The 20,573-nt window shown below is 46.1% G+C and overlaps 1 protein-coding gene across 3 annotated transcripts in view; it reads right to left on the bottom strand.

Annotated features, from left to right (window-relative positions):
• The window catches only part of LOC144752901 (lethal(3)malignant brain tumor-like protein 2), a 376,713-nt gene that overhangs the window by 141,833 nt on the left and 214,307 nt on the right, over positions 1 to 20,573 (bottom strand). The gene's annotated exons all lie outside the window — the stretch shown is intronic.

The following is a 20,573-nucleotide window of genomic DNA, read 5'->3' as shown; positions in this document are numbered from 1 at the left end:
ATATTAGTAGATTGTTTGGCCCATGAGGATAGCATGGCGTTATCTTTATAGCAGGACAACAAACGATCCCTGGCTCATTTTCTGCATGTCCAGTGGTCTGAGCAGAGAATACAATATATAAATTGTCTAAATGTTTTCTGCTTCGGTCTGCTTTTAAGGTTCTTAACAGATTTTTTGCCGTGATTAACAGCTCACTTTAGTTTTCTAATGGTATGCCTTTCTGCTGGATGCTTATGAACACTGGACAATGCACTCTTTTGCTTTTTTAGAACGTGAATTCTACTATGCACAGCGTTTTAACATAAGTTGGATAACTCTGTTAATTTCATTTATTGTTTTGCTCTTCCCCATTTAATACTATAATATAAATGCATATTGTTTTCTTTTCATAATTCTAGCTTCTTTCACAACACACATTTCATGTGTGCTTATCTTGCACGAAAAACTGAATAAAAATACAATCTATCTTTCCTAGATAGCTTTGGACCCATCAAGTAAGGGAGATCATGTACTGGTTTTTGGTTCTGAGCAAGCATTTTCTTCTTAATAAACCCCACATTTGTGGTTTACTAGGGATTCTAAATAAAACAGTACATTAAGTAGGTCGCTGGCAATAGACCCTACAGTGAACAGCAGCTCAAGGGTCACATCTACCTCTTGTACCTATCCTTGTTTATTACTGCTTTGGGATGGATTTTTTTCTGCCACAGATTTGCAACATTGACAGCATTATGCAATCTTAGTCACAAAAGACTATAAGTTCAAAATAAAGTTTTTGCTGGATTTATTGGAACAATAGGTGCACATTTTGTTAATGGCCTTTTTCTTTCTTAACAGAGCTTTATTTAACAATTGCTATACTGATTATGATAGTGCTGTAGCAATTGCTTTGTCTCTTGATATGTATCTACTTTTCATTTTTAATGTTCGTAAGCACAGTGCCATTCACACCGAGACAGAAAAGTGACGAAGCCTTTTGCCATTATGCAGCAAATTGTTTCAGTGTAGCTAGTGCCATCCACACCGACCTGGAAAATGAGAAACGCCTTCTACCATTCCAGGCACAGTATTACAGATTTGGATTGGTAAAATACCAACCAAGTAAACATGGAATCAATGAAACTAACCCCTGGTGTGCTTTGCTTTTATTAGAGCTCGTCAGAGCTTAGTCTTTTGTCATTTTTCAGCTCAGCATGGATACCACTAACTAATAAAAGTTGACATAGTCCACAGGACCGCCACCAGGAACTGCACAGAGAACAATTATGATCAGACTGCAAAGATAATGGGAATAAGCCAAAATATTGGCTTTGGAGTGGGAACACAAAAGGTATCAAACACAATGGGAATAATCACTCCTGCTAACCAGACTACGGCTTCATTCGCAATGAAAAAGTAAAACATTTGATGAAATTAAAATACAAATCAGAAGAAAGGGTAGAACGTTTGCTCTACTACCTCCAGCAAAACTATGGATTGATATCATAGTCATCTAGAAGAAGCTCTCCAATATACTGAAACTGGGACCCGACGCTAAAAGATTCCTAACTTGCATATATGGGACCTGCGATATGTGAGGAGGAAGGGATAGATTTTCAAATGTTGGTGCACTAATTATTTAGGCAATGCAGTGGGCACTTACAGACACTTGTACCAAATGGATCTTCCTTCATTCGCACATATTTACTTGGCTATAATTGACCCTCTCAGAAACAGTCAAGTATTGCATATGATGCCTCGCAACACCACTTTTTTGTGACATTCTTGAAGTACACGCACACAAGGGGGAAGAATCCGAGTAAAGTTCATTGTTAAGTCAGTTGTGTTGGAATACGCTGTATGATGTAAATATTATGCAGTACTGAGACAGGATGGATTATGTTGTAATGTCTTGAAATGTCAGGGTAGAAAACGCAGTTATAAAACAGCATAGAATCCAGCCCTACTTTAAGGCAAGAGATGTGTAGATAGGAAGATTGCAAGAGACCCATCTAACTGCTGATGAACAGAACTAGGAAATCGGGGGCTCAAATTAGTGCTCGGGGTTAGCTCTATGGCTAGGGGAATGCAATTGTGTGTCGTGCCTAGAGTTCCTCTAAAAATGGGTAAGGTACTTTAAGACTCAAATTGCAGATATATTATATTAGTAAGAACACTACATGGCAGGCCAGAGGTAGTGTGCAACAGATATGTTTCGAACACATAGATTTTTTCATTACCCGATATTCAAATTGTTCTCATCCTATACCAACTCTGACATACCCTGACTGGGAGACTTCAACTGCTTGTTAAGGAGGCAGTTGAACAGCACCAGAGTTACAGACGGAACCCATGGATGTAAGTACTAGTTTTCCTTGATGTGATAAGTAAGGTGAATGAAGAGAAGCTATTTCTAGAACTCAATGGAAATAAAAGTGGTTATTCCTTCTCTACTATGCAATATGGGTCTTACTCAAGTATTGATTCTGTCTGGACTAATGTGGATAGGAACAGCAGATTAGGCGCATCAGTATCTTGACCACACACTATCAGACCCAGCACCTCTAGTGTTTAAAGTGGCGGCTCAGAGGGAATGTAGCGTTGACTATAACCGGCTGTCTCCAGAATGGAGCCCTAGCAGATGAGTTCGACAGAGAAAAAATTCTCGAGGCAAATAAAGATTTCTTTGCTATCAATCGAGGTACAGTCACATCAGCTAGAAGACTACGGGTGATTTTTAGGATTTGGATAAGGGGTAAACATACGGGGGCTTCATGTGCAGTAAGGAAATGTCTCACTTGTAAGATAGCCCGATTGGAAAATGAGGTGTGTGCAATTCAACTACAGGTAGGTGAGGGGGTCTGTGATGGACATCTGACCATCACAGTCCTAGCACGACTTGAATCTGGATTGTTTAGACAGTGACATTACTTAAAGAAAACTGCACCCAGGGATAACTTTTTGTGTAGAAATCGTCAACTAGTTGACACTCCTGAGAAGTTTGTAGAGGGCTTAAGAACAAGTCGTTGGCGCCGAAAAAAGGGACCTGAAATCACGCTGAGCGATGGCACTTTATGGCTCCAGTGAAGTCATGAGACATTGTGTGTGGCGCCGAGGTGGAGCTGCAGCCTCCTACCAGCATGGGACAGCCATTGAAGAATTGAGGAATCTGCAGGTAGCAGTACTCATCTGAAGGAAGATGGTACATGACTAATGTTTGTATAGAATTTAATTATCTCTACAACTGATGCATAGGATAAGACCTAAGAGTGACTTACTATAATAGCTGCAACAGTGTGGGAACCTATGTGCATAGGTAGTGGGCCTATGGTCATGAGCAAACCTTTTGGTTGTGCAGTGGTTAGGTGTCTCTTGGAGCCATTAAGTTGGTCACTGAACGCTAGCCCATGTTTGTGCTAGTGGTTTTTTTTTCCAACCAAGAAAGAAGAGAGGCAGTAGACTAAACTGGTGGAATTAGTATTTCTGACAATAAGAATAGATCTGGGCTAGAAGAATCAGATTACTCCATTTACGAAGCAGTGGGAACCAGACCTAGTGAAATGGGCAACAGCAAAACATAGGATGAGGAGTAGAATGCCGGATATGCGAGACAGAGGGAGGGGAATATCCGAATCATGGCAGGCAAAAATGCTGTTTTGAGATATTGTATTTTGACCTTCGGTGACATCACCATCATATCCTTGGGTGACTTTCCCCTCCATCTGTAGTTTAGCAACAGAGAATCAATGTGAGGTAAAAGGGAGATTAAGGCTCTGGCATGAAAAACTACTGGAAGTCAACATTACTATCATAACCGGCACTTTGCGAAGTTCTGCAAAATAGAAATGACTAAGAAATTTGGAGAAACAAGTAGCCAATAGGATGAACAGGGACAGCCCTAGGTGGATAGATGTAATGGATTATTCAATTAACGTTGGACACCATGCGGGATCCTGGAAAAACCATTCCTGTCACACTGCCATTGTATGTAAAGAAAATACCCTCATATTCCATGCCCTATCTCTGGAAGCCTTTTGGTGACTACACCAAAGTTTGGGAACCCCAATTATAGGCAAGGCCTGCATAATAACTGCACACATTGACTTCTGACGAGCTGCTCTGTAGACTGCTCTAAGTTTGGTCAGGTAGACAATCAGTGTATATATTGATATAACCTCTACAGATCATTCACTTTGTGCTTTGTGACACAGTTCTCTGTGGTGTCTGATAACTGTAATAATGCGACATGAAGTGAAAAGTGTTATGTTATCAAAGACTGTTTGGTGACCCTCTCAGTGCAGAGAAGCCCACAGAACTGTGTGAAATATATTTCTGGAATGGGAGAGAAATTCTGTCAAAGTAGCAAAAAAAAAAGTGAAACTGATACAGAGCGAAAGAGAAGAAAGGTGTGAGACAGCAAGAAGGAACAGTGATGGGGACAAACGAAGTCCAATATAAAGACACCCTTGAAATCTAAAGCCATGGTGTTCTTTACCACTATGAGGATGGAAGGGTGTATGTGGAAACCATTCACCACCAACAGTAATCAGTCTCTAAGTTGTGACTTATAGGGAGCAATACATTTCTTGTTGTTGTGTACTGTGCAACAGATAAGATGTTATACACACTATATCCCCCTTATACTTTTTATATGGATATTTAGTCCAGTGAGGAAGAAGATTCAATGGCAGGACCTGGAGGCAAGGATTATTCCCCCTGTCTTCATTTATTACAAATAATAGCAGCCATTGACTGGACAACGATAACAAAACGTAATTTCCCATTAACCTTGGGAAAGAAGTCAACACAAAAAGTCTCAATCCAATCAGGGGCTGTCTGCTTCACCAAAGGGAGTTGTCCATCTTCTCGCTCCCTCCTTTTTCGCTGCTGCAGTCGAGTGCAGATGAGTGTCGGGACTGCGGCTCCCTTTGTTCTTTTTATTGACAGAATGTGTGTGCTATATTTCGATTGTTGCGGTTTTGCTTAGACAGCTAGAGGTTCGCACCTTTAAGGTTGGTGGCCGCGGGAGCGCTGAATTGCTCCACTCACAGCCGATAAGTTTTTAGGTCAAGCCTGGAGCAGCGCATGCGCTGCTTGCTCGATCTTTAGTAAAGGGCAAAAAAAAGTGCTACCTACCAGAGTTTAGCTGGCCTGAAGCATGAGTGCATGTGTGCGTGCACGCGCAGCCGCCATCGGTCTCCTCGGTCACGGGTCATTAAGTTGCTTTCCCCTCTGCCACCGTCCGATCACTTTCACTTTCGTGGCTTGTTTTATTTAAACTAACTGCAGCCCTTTAAAATTAACAGCACAAGTGCACAGTCAACAATGGCCCCTGCAGCGTCTCCCGCAACACTTTAGGTTTCAGCTAGGCACCCTCTTTCACTTTAACACGGGCTCAGTCAACAATACTCCACCCCTCCCCCAAGGCGCCACGCTGTAAACATCTTAACGATCATTAAAATGAGTTCCCAGTCTCGCAAGGATTGATTCCTATGTAAACATCACAGGCGTTGTTCTCTTCTCTTTTCATTTGAGGTATTTGACAGTTATAAACGAGTCTCTTTAAATGTCTTAGTGAAAATAATCACGTTAACAAAAGCGTCAACTGATTAGGAGCCGCTTGGATTTGGGCAGACCAAACAGGCTGTGCCAGGCATGTCCTGCTGTTTTCTTCCATCTATACTGGCATTTCCGGCTGAGATTTTATTGCATAGAACTATTTAATCCCTCAATTTAGCAGTCCGTAGAGTGCCAGAGAGCGCAAAGGAACACTTAGGACCCACAAGGGGTGAGAGTGCGAGCGTGTAGAGGCAGGCTGTGGGGAGGTGGTGGAATGCACTCCAAGACAACTTCAAACTCTTGAGTTTAATGGTCTTTTGATATGCTCCGATGGATCTCTTGGTATGCTGAAAAATAGCGCAGAAATGCCATTTTTTTCCTGCACATCTATTTCTAATATCCTCCATGTGCAAAACAGCATGTGCGTCCTTTTCTCACAGATATTCAGGGACCTCGACCTGAATTAGGGGATCCCCTCTAGGGTTGGGGTAGCCTACTGTAGGCCCCCTCCCCACCCCCGTCCTATGGGGGCCTGTGTTTCGCCGCTGAGTGCCAATAGCAGTTATTATGCCTAATTGCGATCTGCTTTTCAGGACTATTTTGTTTGCAAAACTTGTTTAAGGCGAGAAGGTGATGATTTCAGACTACTTTTTCAGAGGAAAGAGGAAGACCTTGGTACTGGGGCAAGTGAAGGCATTAGCTTTCAAGTCATTGAGATTGATGGCTCTTAGCCAATCTCACTGTTTTTATTTATTTATTCAAAGTTTTATATAGCGCGAACAAGATCCTTACAGATATCAGAGCGCTTCACAAAGACAGGGGTAGTGGGAGTGAACAGAGATAATGGGAGCAGTATAATAGTCACTAACATGATAGGATAATAGTAACATACATAAAGCATATCAATATACACTCAGGTAAACAAGTAATATAAGACGGTACAAGTCATTGATCTCAACACATAGGTGTTCAGGTGCACCTTGGGTGTGTGGATGGCTTATATCAAAGCCTTAGTGTAGATAGAACACTGAGTGAGGGTATCAGGAGAGTGAATCAGTAATCCAACGTGTATCATATATTGGTAGTGACACCAACAAGTTAGAAGTATAGTGCCAGAGGACAGGTGAACAGTGATACAAAGCAATGCAGAGTCTCCGATCCAGCACCAATAGTGTTCAGGAGATCTTGGCCAGAAGGATGGTTTTCACCTCTTTCTTGAAGAGTGCAGCGGAGGAGATCAGCCTGGTTTCAGGCGGGAGCGCATTCCAGATCCTGGGTGCCATTCCAGAGAAGGAGCGCTTGTAGGTTTTCTCTTTCCGGAATCTACGAGGTTTCAGGAGTAAGTTTTTTGAACTTCTATTGGATCTCGAACCTCCTGATATAGACAAATTTTGAGCGAGGGAGTTGGGTGCATTGTGGTGCACGGCCGCGTGTGTCATAACTGCAATTTTTAACTGTATTCTGGCTTCAAAAGGTAGCCATTTTAGAGCCTTTAAGTCTGGGGATATACGCGAATGCTTTCTTGAGCCAGTTATGAGTCTCGCTGCAGCGTTCAGGGAGGCTCTTAAGGGTGCAGTTGTGGATAGCGGGAGTCCGCTGAGGGCCACGAGTCCGTAGTCTATTCGAGGGATGACTAAAGCTTGTACCGCATTTTGGAAGTCTTCAGCAGGGAGGAAGGGTTTAATTTTCCTCAATGTGTTGATTTGGAAATTAGCTGCTGCATGTTGAGCTTGGCATCGAGTGTGATGCCTAGGGATTTCGCCGAATCCACGATGGTAGGTTGGACATTGAGTGCTGTTAGGTTATTGAGCCATGTTTGGGTGGTGGAAATTTTCGCCGGGGGTGAGATGAGTAGGAACTCGGTTTTCAGAGCATTTAGTTTGAGGTGATTGTCTGCCAGCCACGATTGAGTGTTTATGAGCGTGGAATTCAGATGTTTGATGTCTTCCGGGGACTGTTGAACCCTTGAGCAGAAATGGCAGAGAACTGTGAAATCCTGAGCTTTCTATGTATTTCTTTGCTGATCTAGGCCTCACAAAGTTTTTAGGTCTCGGCTAGAAGCGAGCGAAGCTCGCTCTCGCCAGAGACCTTATTGTTAACGGCTCAGCTTCCCAGGAGTACAGTCCTGGCCGCGCGCAAGGCGATTTGCGCCGGCCACGCGCGCGTGAACGCGCTGTCCTCCTCGGAAGCTGAGACGCTAGCAATACCTCCCGCTGCTTGCGCATGCGCCGTGCCCCATGGAAGGTTTCGGCTTTACGCATGCGCCGTGCCCCTTACTGCAGGACCGGCCGCGGCAGACTCGGGGCTGCGGCCGTCCACTTTAAGCACTTTAGGGGTTAAGAATCTTGTTGGCGCGGAGGGGGGTTCGATTTTACAGTGGTTGATTTGCCCTGGCCAATAGGACAGCAGTGGCGCGCTTGTTTATTTAATTACCTGGTGCAGCTCGTCACGGGGAGCCGCGCGGACCGGGAGCAGCTGCAGCGGATCGAGTCCGGTATTGTTTTCCCATTAGCGTTATGTGTTATTTTGCCCTGGCCATTAGGACAGCAGTGGTGCGCTTGTTAAATTAATTACCTGGTGCCGCTCATCATGGAGAGACGCTCAGACCGGGATCCGCTGCAGCGGATCGAGTCCGGTATCTCGGAGATGTCTGTCAGCGCGACACAGACAGGTAGAGATTAACCAGACTATCACTTCACCACCCCCTCCCCATCTCCCTGTGTTACACCATGCCTCCCCCCGGCACGTCTCTCTCTAATGCGGTGACTTCATTCATCTCTGAACTGAATCTGTTCACATTTGCAAATGAAGACGCCGTCATTTCGGTTTAATTTGAAATTACTGTGGCTAATCCGACGCCTGACACCCGACACTGTCATAGGCCCCATGATGGTCCTGCTTTCCTTCGCCTCCTCGGTACGTCAAGACTAGGCCCTGCCGCTTGTCATGAGCATGGTGCGTTTTAGGAGGGGGTGTGAAGGGGGTGTAAAGAGCGCACTTTGAGACTAGGCTCCCATGGAGGTAGGGTTCAAAGTGTCTTTCATTTCTGAGACCACCTCAGCTCTGTACCTCACAGCCTTACCCTTATAGAGATGAGGAAACGTTAAAACGGGGGTTACTGGCAGGAGGGGCGAGGTTGGTATCGTTGAGGGCCTGTCAGCAGGGCAGAGTTGCCATTCTGGCATTTGGATGTAGGCTGCATGCAAGGGGCTGCTTTCAGGGCCAGGCAAAGGCTTGAAAGTGCTGAAACATAGTTTTCAATTTAGTGCTGTAATTTGCACTGAATGAACTTTTTTTTCCTTTGGTGGTGGTGGATGAGGTAGGGCAATCCTCATGGCCCAGCCAGGATGGACGACCTGGCTTTGCTCGCTGGTGAGCTGCAGTATGGGGCTGATTCGAACATGCTTGCCAGGGCTAGGAGGTTACTAGCCCTGTCCTGCTACTCTATGGGCCTGGATTATCTCAGTGTAATGAATGACAAGTGAACCACGTCGAGGCCCTCACGATCTTTTATGGTTCGTTGTATGTCACAATATTGCAGTCAAACTATAAACCTAAAGGTACATTGTGGCCATATAATAGCCAGCCATCAGTATGGTTGATTTTTGAGTGTGATATTTTAGTACAACACCTTGTGGTTAGGTGACTACTGTTGCGGACATTTCTTTTAATATTTTTCTCATTTCTGTTCGGCCGATTTCACTCTGGCCTTAAAACAATTGCCTATCTAACCGAACACTCTGGACACCTAACATTACATGCAAGGTAGCATTCCCTAAAGCATATGCCATGCATACTCATAAAAAGTAATGTCAAACAAAACATTACACACCCATCTGATTCTGGAGAATGGCACTTTTCTGACTAAGCAACTAATCTCACCAGAAAACCCACTGGTAAATGAGTTCCCCAGTCCCCTTTCTGCGTGAAAGGGATCGTGCTATGAAAGATTGAGCAGCACCAGCAGGGTGTATGTCTTCCCTATGCGCTATTAGTATTGTAAATAACAATGCCATGTATTTATGTTTTAAAACCCGAAATATAAATCGAAGGCATTGTAATTTACAATGCCAATAGCAAAAACTCGTGTGAATGCGAGACCTATTGCATTGCAAATGCTTGTATTTAAAAGGATTCACAGCTCGAGACGCACAACCACACACACACAGCCACACACACACAGCCGCCACACACACACAGCCACCCACACACACACAGCCACACACACACACACACAGCCACACACACACACACAGCCAACCACACACACACAGCCAACCACACACACATACACACAGCCACACACAGCCACAGCCACACACACACAGCCACACACACACAGCCACACACACACAGCCACACACACACACAGCCACACACACACACAGCCACACACACACACAGCCACACACACACACAGCCACACACATACAGACAACCACACACACAGACAACCACACACACAGACAACCACACACACACACCACCACACACACAGACAACCACACACACACCACCACACACACACCACCACACACACACACACACACAACCACACACACAACCACACTGTCAGTGCACACTTTCACCAGGCACAGGCACCATCAGTCATCAGTGCACGCTTTCACTGGGCACAAACACCACCAGCCGTTGGTGCACGCTTTTACCGGGCCCAAACACCACCAGCTGTCAGTGCACGCTTTCATCAGACACACACCACCAGCCGTCAGTGAACACTTTAACCAGGTACACACACCACCAACCGTCAGTACACGCTTCTACCAGGCACACACACCACCAGCCGGTAGTGCACACTTCCACCAGGCACACACACCACCAGCCATCAGTGCACAATTTCTACAGGCACACACACCACCAGCCATCAGTGCACACATCAATTGTTAACGCATCCACAAATAACTATTGTAACAATCGCAGTATGGCGCACTTTACTTTGAAACATATTCATCTAAAGCGCAGCATGCCACCACTGCTACAAAAATAAATACACATTTTTTTGGCCTACAATTTATAGTCTTTTGGTGCAATTGGTGTTGCAATATTAAGCAATGCCAATAGCTCAAACTTAATTAACCCGAGACCTATTGCATTGTAAATGCTTGTTACATAAGTAATTGCCAATGTACTACCCCTCCACAGCCTGGCCCATTATTGAGCAGCCTCAAGTTCACCTAGGTCAGTGTGAGGAAGCTTCCTACTTAATCACACACACAACCACACACACAACCACACACACACAACGGCATAACCACACAACGGCATAACCACACAACCACATGACCACACAACCACATGACCACACAACCACACAAACACATAACCACACAACCACACGACCACACAAACACATAACCACACAACCACACGACCACACAAACACATAACCACACAACCACACGACCACACAAACACATAACCACACAACCACACGACCACACAAACACATAACCACACAACCACATACACACACACACAACGGCCTAACCACACAACCACATAACCCCACACAACCACATAACCCCACACACACACATAACCCCACACACACACATAACCCCACACACACACATAACCCCACACACACACATAACCCCACACACACACACAACCCCACACACACACAACCCCACACACACATAACCCCACACACACATAACCCCACACACACATAACCCCACACACACATAACCCCACACACACATAACCCCACACACACATAACCCCACACACACACATAACCCCACACACACACATAACCCCACACACACACATAACCCCACACACACATAACCCCACAAACATTACCACCCACACAACCACCCACACACACAACCACCCACACACAACCACCCACACACACAACCACCCACACACACACACAACCACACACACAATCACACACACAATCACACAAACACATTACCACACAAACACATTACCACACAAACACATTACCACACAACCACACACACCACAATCACACACACCACAATCACACACACCACAATCACACACACCACAATCACACACAAACCACACACGACAACATACAAACCACACACACCACAACCACACACACCCACACAAACACATTACCAACCACACACACAATCACACACAACCAGACACACAATCACACACACAACCACACAAACATAACCACACAAACACATAACCACACACACCACAATCACACACAAACCGCACACAACAACACACACACTACCACACACCACACTCACCACAACCACACACACAACCAACACACAACCAACCACACACACAGCCAACCACACACAACCACACCACACACACAAAACCACACACAGCCACACACACAACCACACCACACACACAACCACACACACAACCACAACTAAACACACAACCACACACACAACCACACATACACACGCAGCCAAACACAACCACTACACACACAACCCCACACACAACCACACACACAACCACACACAACCAAAACCACAACCACACAACCCCACACACAACCACACACACAACCACAACCACACAAGCACACACACAACCACACACACAACCACAAGCACACACACAACACACAACCACACACACAACCACAACTACACACACAACCACACACACGACAATACACACAACCACCACACACACAACCAAAACCACACACACACAACCACACATACAACCACACACACAACCACAACCACACATACAACCACACACACATGCTGCACTTTACTTTTAAACATATTCATCTAAAGCGCAGCATGCTACCATTGCTACAAAAATAAACACGCTTTTTTTGGCCTACAATTTATAGACTTTTGTTGCAATTGGTGTTGCAATATTTAGCAATGCCAATAGCTCAAACTTAATTAATGCGAGACCTATTGCATTGCAAATGCTTGTTTCTTTTCACTCGTGTGAGGGCTCTGGGGTGGAGGCACGTGGCGGTATGCCAGCCGCCAGAGGGGGCATCCCTCCAACGCGTCTCTCCTGGAACGCTCTGTGTTTCGTTGGGTCATGGCACATCAGTTTCTGTCAGTACTGAGCGCCTCCGCCCACAGTCTCAACGAGTGTCAGCGCCCCTGCCAGCCTGGAGCACTCCACTCTATGGGGTAGGATTATTTAGGGAGCAAGGTCTCCCACGAGGCAGACTCCGCCCAGGCTGCCAAGTACACAGTAATGAAGCTCACTTGATATCCTATGGGCGCTTTGTTCTGCCTGCCCTTCTCTTGAGGGTTGTGTGTCTATTATAGACCATACCTGCTTGAGGTCCTCTATAACCTCTTATTTAGGTCTTGAAGGCCGGATCGCCTGTTTTTCTGTGCCCCCAGGGCTAGCGACCAGCCTCTCCACTCCTAAGGGCCCAACACTCTAATTTCAGGTGAGATTTTAGGAGTTCCCCCTTTTTTCCTGTTATCCCTCTTACCTGGTTGGTGGCCACCCAGTTTAAAGCCATATCTCGCTTACTACTTAACTCAGCTCATGGAGGAATTTGGCTAATATTATGAAGAGGCCATTCGGTATTTTCCAGTCACAGTCGACTTCTGCGACATGGTAGGCGCCTCCAACATTATTGCATTCTCAGAAGCAGTGGCCCCTCTAGAGAAGAAAATCATGGAGAGGGCACAAAGATGCCTACAACCCCTCGCACCAAGGAAAAATCTACCTGGGCCCTCTGCCACACAAACTCTGGGGCAAGCAACTGCTCCCCTTTCTGAGAACCTGTGCAAACACCCACATGAGTCTGGGGTGGATATGGACGCCTTTGACAAGCCTTTTTGGGGGCTAACCCCCCCGCACCACAGGAACTCACCCCCCCGCAACAAGATGGGACCCCCCTCACAGTCGTCCCGCTCAAATGGTTCTCCTGCAGGATAAGAGGTGGATTCCGATCATGACAGATCTTAGAGATCCTTCTCTTACACCTGGGTGGTGTCTAGTGCCCCCACAGGTGATCCCACTGACTCCCAGTTGCACCTGCAAGATCCAGAAGACCTCATGCATCCCTGCTCTTCCGAGTGGATTCCCTGCACTAAGGTGGCCAAATACGTCGCCAGCAGGCTCCGCAAGCCTCTTGATCAAGAGGTCAGGGACATTACAGGCCCCCTTGTGAATATTTTCGACATGGCAGAGGACTCAAAGGCATTTGGTGCTTTAATTTCACTTGATGTCCTATCCAGCTGGACCCAGCGGGCCCTTATTTTTCTAGGCAATGCAAATTACGCCATGTCCACGGAGAGGCACAGGTCATTGTTGATCAAAATTGACCGTAAGCTAGGGGAGTTGGCCATGTCGAAGGTGGGCCTGGTGGCACAAGGGAGGCTCTTTGGATGACCCATAATCAAAGGAGCTAGGAAAGTTTGTTTCCCCCTTAATTCACTGGACAAAGCCCAGTCAACAGTCAAGTGCACTTTTAATGCGCATTTTCAGTGGGGCCAGCCGTGATGGGGGGGCTTGGCTGGCCGTTCTTTCCTACGCTGCCTCTTGCAGGGGCCAACAGTCTCAGTGCAGACAATGGTAGGACTCCTCGTGCTTTGGTGGCTTCAACCCCACCCGAGGACGGGGGCGCCACAGAGGTCATTTAATGGACCCAGAGCAGGAGGACGCAAACCCAATACACACGGTGAGTTTTTCTTTCACTTCTTGCAAACGTGTTGGGGGCAGTCTGGCGCAACCTCACGTTAGATGCCTGGGTTCTCCAAACTGTTCAGGGGGTTCCATATAGACTTCCACGGATCTCCCTTTCAGGCCGTCCCACTCCCCCCCATTTTCTCCAGACAGAAGACCGCGCTTATACACCAGGAAATTCGAGAGCTTTTGGACAAAGGGGCAATTTGTCCCTCAACTCCTCACCCATCTGGGTTTCTCAGCAATCTGTTCCGGACTCAGAAACAGGATGGGGGTCAGTGCCCGGTGATCAATCTCCGGGAATTCAACAGGTGGCTGGTGTATCGCCACTTCAAGATGGAGCGCATACACCTCCTTCGGCTCAAAGACTGGATGGTACGACTGGACCTCAAGGACGCATACCTGGTGGTCCCCATCTTTCCGCCACATCAGCGATTCCTCCAGTTCCAGTGGCAGAGCCAAACTTTCAAGTTCACCTTCGGCCCCTTGGTGTTTCACCGAGGTCCTCAGACCAGTAGTGGAACACTTGAGGGTGTATGGCGTTCGCATGATCGTGTACCTGGACGACATCCTGATAATGGACCAATGCCCGGAGAGTCTGTCCCAACATCTCCAGAGAGTGGTGGAAGTTCTGCAATCCTTGGGAGTTGTTATCAATTAGACGAAGTTCATTTCCGGTCAATCACCTTCCTGGAGTTTGTGATCGCCTCAATGGTTTCAACTCCGAGCCTTCCCTCCAGGAAGATGGCCAAAATTTGGCTTGAGATGCAAAGGATGTTGGCAAAGCCAAGAACTTACCTCCGTCAGATTGCCAGGGTGGTGGGTCTGCTGTCATCCTCGATGCAGGCTATTTTTTCATACCCCCTAAACTTCTGAGACCTGCAGCGGCTAGAGTTCACTCACTTCTGGTGTGGTCTCACGTACTCCCAGAGTGTTTCCCTTTCAGACAAGACCAGAGAGGAACTCCTGTGGTGGCTCTTCCACATGGAAGCATGGAACGCTGTGCCATTGTCGGATCGCAACCAGATCTGGTGATTAAGTTCGATGAATCAAGAACTTTGGGTTCCCTTGCTGACAAACGTCTTTAACAAGATAGCGTCCCGGGGCCCCCCGCCATCGTGAAAGTCGAGCCTAATTGTGCCAATCTTCAAAAAGGGAGATAAGGGTAATCCTAAAAACTACCGACCCATCTCCCTTATCGACCCATCGGCCAAACTTATGGGTAGTCTTTTTTTGTACAGGCTTGAATCCTGGGCACGAGACAGGAATTCTTTAATGCAGTCCCAATATGGCTTTCAACAGGGAAAGGGCACTGTTGATCAGTGTCTAAAGCTTTCCTTTATTATGGACAAATTTGTGACGATTAAGGGTGGGAAACTTTATTTAGCCTTTATGGATCTAACGGCAGCGTTTGACTGCGATTCCCACCCGAAGCTGAGGGACATCATGTTAGAGATGGGAATGGACCAGCCTCTTATTGACTTAATTCGCCAACTGTATTCCGATACCTCTGCTTCTGTCCAGTATGGGAGGAAAGGAGAGCGTACCAGCCCCTTTAACATCTTAAGAGGGGTTAGGCAGGGTTGTGTCCTCGCACCATTTTTATTTTCGATTTATACAAAAGGTGTGCGGGATGCGCTGGTGGGTGAATCCCGGGATGTTCCATTATTTGATTCCTGTCAGCTCCCTATCTTGGTATACGCACAGGATGCCGTACTCCTTTGCAGAACTGGTGTGGGTCTCCAGAGTCTGATAACAGCATATGCAGCTTTTATGATTACGCTGGACCTAAAAGTCAATCATACCAAGAACTTATATTAATCGCAGGAGCAGGATAAAAGATAAAGTACAACATTTTTTATATGGCTTCGAAAGGAATTGAGGTGGTACACTCATTTTCATATTTAGGAGTCCATTTTGAAAACGATCAATCCTGGACACAGTTGGTGGAAGGAAGAGTAATGGCTAACAAAATGAATGTGTCCTCATGTAATGCAACTGGTGCTATGTAAAGCGCTCTGATACCAGATTCGGGTCAAGTTCCCGCTATATAAAACTCAGTAAAAAAAAAGAAGAAAAAAAAGGCAACAAATAGAAGTCTAGCAGCATTAAAATCATTCACTAGGAGGCTGGGTGCCAGACCTATCGGTCCCATAAAAAAGATTTAACAGACCAAAACAGTTTCAGCTGCGGTGTATGGGGACTGGCCCCTATTGAGCCTCTACAGATAGTCGAAAACAAATTCCTGATATCTCTAATTTCCCTTCCTCAATCGAACTCAAAGTATATCTCTCATATAGAATCAGCCCTTCCTTACATCACTGACTCAATTCGCCTGGCACCTCTCATGTTGTGGTTCTCGATTTGGCGCAGGAATACAGCCCCCCTAAACCAAAGGATTATTATAGATCTCCTCAGAATGGAGAACCATAGCAGGAGTCGATGGTTAGGCTATGTTGAGCAGGAATTTAGTGCCTTGGGTTTGTTGAATTTATTTAAGCTACCAATGACATGTCGGACCTTTCCCAAGACGAGGTTGGTTGAGACTTTCAAGCGAGGGCCCAATATGACCATAGGGGGAAGAATTATGGTGCACAGATGGTAAGGATGTATCAATTAACACCCCCGATAGCGGAGGGTGAGTTTTCATATTTACTAGAGGTCTCATTTTCTCATCATAAGTTTATCGTATTGCGATTTCGTCTAAATTTGATACCATTAATGCTGCGGTATCCAGGTAGAACATTTAGGCACTCTGAATTACCATTGTGCCCTTGCGACTCCAAGTCACTACAAAAGGATTTGCATTTGGTACTTTTCTGTCGCTTGTATGCTCAAGAAAGGAAGTCATTTATTGTATCTATTTTAAAGAAGCACAAAATTTGTCAATGCCGGGTTGCACTATATTTTTTTAAATCACTCCGAACCAGTTTGTCTGCTTTGCAGTTGCCTCTTTTTTTATGGGCATGTATGCGTAGAAGGAAACAGGCGGAGAATTAATGAATTATGAGGACCTATTATTTGCCAACTGGTTTTATTACCTTTTTAAAAACTGAAAAATATATATTTGCACTTAATTATATACCAAGCAATTTTTTTTACCTAAACTCCTGGACTTTAAAAAAAATGTTCTATATGGAATTTACTGTAAATTTGATTTACAGGGGGCTTGTTTAAGGAAAGAATTGTGACTGGTTGTTTTTTCAAAGTTGTTGTACTTTTTTTAATGTACTTTTAAGATCTGAACAAAAAAGATTGAATAAAGTTTTAAAGTGAAAGTGAGTTTGATTCCAGTGAATCAGGCTGGGAAGATTGTTGTGGGGAATTTACCACCGGAGGTCGCTTGGTCTGCTACAGGACAGGCCCTTCACATGTTAGGGGTCAAGGAGGCTGCAGTCGCGCAGGCACGCGCTCAAGCTGGGATGAACTACAATTCCCGGCGCCTTGACAGGGCGCACCGCGTCAGACACCACGTAATCTGCTCGTCTCACGTGATGCGGAAATGCAGATTTAGCGAGGCAGCGGGAGGAAGACGTTGCCGATTATTCCGCCTTGCTAGAGACTTCTAGTGACTACCGTTCCTGCTGATTCCTGGTCGGGTAAGGGTGCTGTGTGCACCGCTTTCCTTCAATCCTGTCTGAATAGCTAAAGTACGTTTGCTTGCTCCATTTGGGGTGTTCCTGATTTGTCGAAGTGCTCATTACTCTATCTTCCCTACATTGAAGAACTTTCCTATTCTTACAAAAGTTCTTGCGAGGGAGAGATACGTTTACTTGATTGGCCTGAGACTTTTTCGTTCCTTGGCAATTGTCCTGTGTGTGAAGATTTCCCTATGTTGGCGAACATTCCTCAGCATCTAAGGTTCATGCGGGGGAAAGCCTTTATCACACAGACATTTACACTGAGATAGGGAATCCTATTATCAGTTCCGTTTGGTGTGTCATTATCATGCGGGTAGAGTGACGTAACTCTTTCCGTGTTTTGGCGCTAACTGTATATACTGCTTGTGAATACTGCTGTCTAGTGGAATGCTATGCCTAAAGTGCATTTACTTCATATTCCTTGACAATTTCCTGCTACTGCTCATCGTTGCTCAATTCCTTTCTTATATCTCTTCACAGGGGGTCTACGACAGATAGTCGTGTTTGAGCCATAGTGGGTACCTCTTAATCACAGGTAGATAAAGGGGATCAGGGTGGGGTATTTAAAGACATACAGAGTAGGGCTTGTTCTGATTGACCTCTTTATGTTTTCCAGCATTCTATGTGGTACTTAGAGGTGCAAGCTCAACCCCCCTGTATGCCAGCTTGTGTATTTTCTTTTACAGGTTAGTGGAAGTATGGGTATTAAGGGAGAATGAGAGATAAAGAGTATTGTAGTCACATTAGTAATTACCTCTCCCTTTGTGTCTCGTTACAGGTCTCCCTCCCTGCTGTCCCCATCCTTTCCTTACCCCGCTTAACCACCCTTTAGTCTGTGTGTTCTCATATCCAGACTTGGGGCAGTTGAGAGGTGGACCCCATAGAGCATCGGTTCGATCCTGAGGATACGTTCAGGCCTGGGACATCACATCAACTGCCTGGAGCTGATGGCAGGCTCCTTCGCAGTCAGATGTTGACCAAGGAACGTGTGCAATCTTTTGTCCTATTGAAGATGGACAATGTAGCAACAGTATGCTATATCAATCACTGGGTGGAGGGAGGGAAGGGGGGGGGCGGGTTCACGTGGTCCTAAGCCCTTTTGGACCTGGTAAAGAACTTTTAGGAGTACTGGCTGGAAATTCACATCACAGTTAAGGTGGAGCTCCTTCCGGGGTCGGCCAACTAGGTGGCGGACTGGCTGTCTCATCATCTCCGGGATTACAAGCTTGTGCAAGCTTTTCCCAGACATGTTCCAGGCCGCCTCCTATCTTTTGGAACCATTCACAATCAACCAATTTGCATCCCAGCTCGACCATCAGGTTCCCCAGTACTTCAGTTGGAAATCAGACCCGGGAGCGGTAGCAACCTATGCTTTTCTCCAGGTTTGGTCGACAGAGCAGGGTTATGCGTATCCTCCATTTGCCATGATCACAAGCCTGACAACTTGGCTACGCACGCAGCAGGCGGATCTGGTGGTGATTACCCCAGCGTCGAGTTCGCAAGGTTGGTTTACAGTTCTGATGGAACTTTCTTGGGCTTCGCCAATCTGTCTACACCAGTATTCTCATCTCCTGACCGATCCCTCCAGGAATCCTCACCTGATGGTGATAACCGGCAGCCTCCATTTCATGGCGTGGAGGTTTACAAGTCACAATGGCAAGTCCCGGGCCTATTTCGTGACGCTGCAATCCTCATTCCAAAGGTCTGGGCAGATGGTACAGTCAAACGGTATCGATCAGCCAGTCTCCGTGATGGGTTGGAGTCTGCAACAGAGTCTGGATCCTGTGGAGTGGACATTGTCCACATCTTAAATTTCATGGTGGCTTTCACCGAGGAAGGTTGGGCCTACAGATCCGTCAATATGTTTCAATCTGCAATCTCCGCAGGTCACATTGTGATTGCGGGTCTACCTGTGGGAGAGCACCCCCCTAGTTAAGAAACTGCTTGGTGGCATTTGACTGTCCCTTTCCCCAGAGCCGAGATACTCAACCCTTTGGGACTGGAATAATGTTTTGAAGATCGTGTCTGATTGGCCAAGCAATAGATACTTTTCCAGGAAGCAACTGTTGTCCAAACTGGCCATTCTTTTGTGTCTGATCTCCTGCAGGAGGGTGTCTGAAATACAGGCCTTAGACATTTCGGGAAGGTCTTTTACTACGGAAGGAGTCACGTTCCATGTTACTATATGCACCAAATGTAATTCCCGAGCGATCTCGTATCTGGCTTTTCCAGCGGTTTCCCAAGTTGTGTGTTGTCAGATGCATCGCGGCTTACAAGGCCGTGACGGGGAGAGAGAGCTTTTGATTGCCTTGAGGAAAACTTTCAGGGCGGTCTCCTCTCTGACCATCGCCAGGTGGGTATGATAGATAATGCAGGAGCCGGGTACTGATACCAAGAGTTTTGGTGCTCACTCCATGCATGCTTTGGGAGCCCGCTTGGGGGATATTCTGAACGCAGCTGACTGGTCATCGGACTCAACCTTTAAAAAGTTTTATTTCAAACCAGTCTTCTCCATTGCAGCCCTGGAGGTGGCCAAGCTTTGAACTAACATAATACTCGCCTCTGGGTCATGCCATAGAAAGATACATTCTAGTAAGGAATCCGAGACGTGGATTAGCCCACCCTAGGAGGAATAAGGACCCAACCAGGTTCTTGGATCTGTTTATGTGAATAAATAAGTATTTTTCTGGTGGTTAAGCCATGTATCTTGCACATTATGACTTGTTAATGTTCATGTTC

The sequence above is a fragment of the Lissotriton helveticus genome, chromosome 1_1 (genome assembly GCF_964261635.1).
Source record: "Lissotriton helveticus chromosome 1_1, aLisHel1.1, whole genome shotgun sequence".
Classification (NCBI taxonomy): Eukaryota; Metazoa; Chordata; class Amphibia; order Caudata; family Salamandridae; genus Lissotriton; species Lissotriton helveticus.
The sequence above is the reverse complement of the archived record's forward strand: the minus strand, read 5'-3'. Positions and strand labels throughout refer to the sequence as shown.